Genomic DNA, 5,457 nt, shown 5'->3' on the forward strand with positions numbered 1-5,457 from the left:
GGAGGTCTGTTGGGGAGTGTCACCATCTGTATGGAGCATGGAGAGGGAGTTCCTGAGAAACCTCCTGTGTCCACAGGTGTGACATTAAGACTGAAGCCTGTGTCCTGCAAGTTCTGAAGGCAGGAGGGTATCTGAAGTAGCCCACAGAGGCAGAGGGTGGGTGGGCTGTACCTGAGCAGATTTATAACAAAGATGAGTTCCCAAGGACCAAGGTAACAGGGTCATCTGGATGAGATCCTTTTCAAAGATCACCTACAGTTAGATCTTTTGGGGGTTGGACTGCTGAGGACAGGAGGTGGTGGTGATGCAGGATTTTTGCTCCTTAGTTCAGCTAAATGTGAGTTCTTGTCTCACAACCAGGAAAAATTAGGCATGCAGAAACATTGAATGGTGAGAAGGATGGCATTTATTAAATGAAAAAAGCTCTCGGCAAAAGAGGGGATGTCCTGCCAACAGGTTTTCACCTCCCTAACTAAATATCAGGGCTACCACACACGCCCTAAAGACTTTAGGCCACTCCTTCCTTGCATAAGGATGAATTCCTGGTGGCTCCACCCCATTCCCCCAGTGCACAGGCAGGCACGACCAGTGCACAAGCCATAGATTGTATTGGAAAAGGCAACATTTGATTGGTTAAAAGGCATGATTCAGAAAGAATCAATTGGGAAAGGGAGGGCAAACAGGGGCAGAAGTTTTCCCTCTGGGTTGCAGGTTTCATCTGGAACCAGTACTTCGGTCTTTCAGCTTTCAGGCTGCTTTAAGCTTGAAGGTGGTGTCTCACCCGGGACCCTTCCCTATCTGCCTAGGCATTTGTCTGCCTCGTGCCTTCATCAGAGCGAGACTGAAAGGGCCAGAGAGCCAGAGAGGCCCTTGCCCAGGTCCGAGAGGCGAGGGCCAGAGAGCCCCTTGCCCAGGTCCGAGAGCTCAACACATCTGCGGGGAACCTTGAAAGTATGGACGTCTTCACCACTTGAGGGCTGATGTCCAGCTTGGGTGATCTCAGGGGGAATTTCTGTAGTTTGCTCCTCTTCCTCCTTGGCTCTATGAGGCTGAGAGGGAAGGAAGATAGAGAAGGAAAGGTGGAAAAGGTATGAGAGACCAGTTTGGGCACCTTCATACCTACTGTAGTTGTCTGACCTGCAGGCTAGGCCTGAGTTAAGGGGGAGGAAAAAGTTATAAATGTGATCTTGGTGTTTTGATGACTCTACTGGACTTTTCAATATCTAAGAGTGAGTCTTACTTAAAGCAAATGAAAGAGGTGGGGAGTTGCCTGACCTCTTGTCTAGGGATGGGACAGGAAGCTTTGACGTAGCAGACCAGCAATGGGAGAAAAAAAGAGGTGTTTCCTGGTTGTACCTTGTTGTGACTATCTCATTTAATAAGCCACACAGAACCTGATATGTTGCTGTAAATGGCAAATTCTTGGTAAGTGCTAAGTGAAAGGCAGTTTTGTGATCATCCTTTTTTTTAATCTTCCCTATGTACCAAGTGAGTCAGAACCAAATCACCACTTTGCAGGCACAGAGGGTACAAGGTAACAAGAGGTAAGCAATGCCTGACACCCAAAAATCCAAGAAAATGTCAGTAATCAAATCATACTTTAAAATTCACCCTCCGACCCACTTGTCTGGGAAAATGCCAAGGAAATAAATAGGAAAGATGAAGTCTCTTAATACACAATACACATTAGTATTGAACAAATGTGCTGTCCTTCCCAGGGGAACAGGATGTGTTGACCCACCTTCAGCGACATTTCCCAGATGCTGTCCCTGAAAAGCCCCTTTATAAAGCCTTCAAGACACTTCAGTAAACTGGGGAAGGAGTTGTGGTTTTCAATGGTCCATAAGTCATGGGAATTGCAGGGTGTGAATCCATTCCTGCTCTTCTTGGCTTTGGTGTGGGATTAGCATAATTCTGTCTTTTAGTAAGCCTAAGTCATGCCATTTCTCCATGCCTGCATCTTATAAGTGGAGAAGAGCCTATGTACAAACTCTCAGGGTAAGGAGGATCTGGAAGGCATGACTATGCTAGTGAATATCAATTTTCATGACATGAACTGGCCTGGGGAAAGCATAGATGATTGAAATACACGCATAATCCAAAAATGTCATCTTAGTCAATTGCTTTAATCCTTACCAGTTATCTTCACTGAGACTTTAAGTTCTTAATAGACTAGTTTGAGTTTTTTTTTTTTTTCTTCTTGCTAACCTAATACTTGGGGATAATGACAAGCACTGAAATGAAAAGAAAGTAGGTAAAGTGATGGGACAGGGTAGTTGAATTCGTAAACTGGATCATCAGCCCTTGAATGCTTTGGAGTCAGCTATAAATACTCTTTTGTGATTACGTGTAAGCATCTGGCTGATTTAAACCCAGTCTGTGAAATGTGACAGGATAGATGTACCCTGCACCTGTTTTTCTTCCTCTTTGGATTTGTTAATAATGAAGCTTATACAACTCAAGAAAATTACCGCTGACAGAATCACAGGAGGCTCAGTGCTTTGGGCGGTATAAATTTTAGGCGATTAAGTCTGCATTTGAAGCAAACCTTTGTTGGGTAAGACCATTTCCTGGAATAGAACACTACTGAGATTTGCCATGATTGATTCTGAGAATCTTGGGGTCACTTTCCCTAGTATTGTGAGAAAAAAAACCACCCACACATAAAATCAATACGGTCAGGAATAGCATCTACTGAACAGTTTAACATGTCCTTCTCTCCTTTAGGAAATAGCTTATTTTTCAATCACAGGAATACTTTGCTCTTTTGAATGCTGACCCTACCTTTATTCGAGCTGACCGTAGACAATAATTTAACCACAACAAAAAAATTTCTTTAAATGCATGATGGAAGTTGACTCATTAATGTGGAGAGAAACATTTAAGGAAACAGAACCTGTCTAAATCTAGCTACCCTGTTATTCAGCTGCAGCCCAGGGACCTGCCTGAGCGTATGTACAGCTCTCCGCCCCCACTGAGACCTCTAAATACTGTCCACTCCTTATTACCTTAATTCATATATATACACCCCAATCATTTCATCCATTTATTATATGTCTTATTTATTTGTTTGTTTTTTATTTTTTGAGATGGAGTCTTGCTCTGTTGCCCAGGCTGGAGTGCAGTGGTATGATCTTGACTCACTGCAACCTCTGCCTCTCAGATTCAAGCAATTCTCCAGCCTCAGCCTCCTGAGTAGCTGGGACTACAGGCGCATGACACGTGTCCAGCTAATTTTTGTAATTTTAGTAGAGACGGGGTTTCACCATGTTGGTCAGGATGGCCTTGAACTCCTGACCTCACGTGATCTGCCTGCCTTGGCCTCCCAAAGTGCTGGGATTACAGGCATGAGCCACCGTGCTCGACCTCTTGTTCATTTAATTCATTGTTATACATCTTGCTCATTTTGTTCATTTGCTGTACATCTCCTTGTTTATCTCATTGATTTGTCATTCAGCTCTGCTCATTTGCTGGGACAGGGCTGGCCAATGGAAATAGAAAAAGCTTCAGGACAGAAGGAATGACAGGAACCTTGTCTCCTTACAACAAAGACTGAATGAATGTGGGAAAACCTCAATCAAATCCAGGGCGGTCTCACTATCCAAGGAACCAGGTTGAACTTTAAAAGGGCCAGGGTACCCCAATCCTGTCTAAAATATGGGTTTGGTTTCCAAGTAAGAAGAACCAGTAACTGGTTACAACTCCCAAGGGGACTGACAAGTACTGGGCAAAGTATCTGAGATTGCCTGGCTCACTGGTTGGAACTGAGGACCACTGCTTGAGTCCCCTCCCTCTGGAATGGTGGTAGATGGTTGGGGGAAGGGGGGATTAAGATGGTAGCAGGTTCTGGTCAAGGTAGGAACACCCTGTGGAATGGGAACAATGCAGAAAAGTCATAACCTTATGCTTGTATTGCACTTAGAAAGCTCTGCTTCTCGATAATCAGATTTGAGGTAAGAGATAACTAAGAATTTTTCAATTTGATGCTGGACTGGACTTTACTGCTTCATAGTTAAGCTGTCAGATGAGTGATCTTAGTGTATTTTCAGTAGCCGGAGTTGGGTGATGCTTCTTGAGGACAGGCTCTGTGCCTTATTCACCCTCCTACATGTTTGAGCACCTCTCACTAGGCATTGGACACAGTCGACATGTCAGGGCAACATTTGAATACGTATTTGAATGTTTTGATATTAAGCTTACTCTACAACCTTATCCGTTATTTTTTCTCATTTCAATAGACTTTGTGGTTAGAAAGACCTGAATTTGGATTCAAGTTGTGTTAGTTAATAGCTGTAAGACTTCAGGCAAGTTACCTTCTCTGAGCCTCCTTACTCACCTCTGAATTGTGGATGACACAGTTACATCTTAGCATTATTATGAAGATGCAGTAAAGTAGAAAGTATAACACACCTAAGGGTGCTAACAAGGAGGTGCTGAATCTTTTGCTGAATCTCCTTACTGTCCCGGACCATTGTGAGACCCTCCCTCAGTGGTTAGTGTGCCTTTCATGCATTACTCTGAACTATTGTTTTTATCATAAGATATATTATCTTTATTTCCTAATAAAACAAAAACAAGTTAATTTATTCATGGATATAGGCCTGGAGTTCAGCATAGCCAGGATTCAAATCCCGTTCTTTCTGACTCATATGCCCACAGACTCTTTTTGCTCTTATTTCTCCTCTCTGTTGCAGTTAGCAAGATTCTAGCATTAACTGTATTTTATTTTACTCTGGCACTTTGAACATTGGATCAAGTTTTTGCAGTTTTGTATTCTAGCAGAATCACATATGATAAACACAAAGCAGACAAAACAAAATGCTAAATTGCTGTGGTTATGTTTTGCTGACTCAATATCCCATTCCTCAACTAGCAGAAATTGGTTTCCTTTGTGCCTATGTCTGCACTTTCATGTATACTCACGTGTGGTCAGCTGAAAAATGCCTCCTCGAAAGATATCCATGTCAAACTACCGGCAGCTGTGACCGTCATCTTATTTGGAAAAAGGGCCTCTGCAGGTGTAATTAAATGAAGGATGTTGACATAAGGTGATCATTTGGGATTGCTCAGCTGGGCCCTAATTCGAATGACAAATGTCTTTATGAGAGAATGGCAGAGGGAGATTTGAGAGAGATAGGAGTGAAAACACAGAGAGAAGAAGGAGGCAATGTGACCACGGAATAAGAGATTGGAGTGAAGCAGCCACAAGTCAAGGAATGCCTAGAGCCACCAAAAGCTGGAAGGCACAGGAAAGCCGCCTCCTGGAGAGCCTTCTAAGGGAGCACAGCCCCACCGACACCATGATTTCAGACTTCTGGTTCCCAGAATTGTGGAAGAGTAAATTTCTGTTGTTTCAAGTGGCGAAGTTGGTGGTAATTTGCTACTGAAACCCCAGGGAAGTAATATACCATGTTTTTATCAGTATATGATAAATATAATGAGAAGCAATTATATCTC

This window comes from Macaca nemestrina, chromosome 16 (genome assembly GCF_043159975.1).
Source record: "Macaca nemestrina isolate mMacNem1 chromosome 16, mMacNem.hap1, whole genome shotgun sequence".
NCBI lineage: Eukaryota > Metazoa > Chordata > Mammalia > Primates > Cercopithecidae > Macaca > Macaca nemestrina.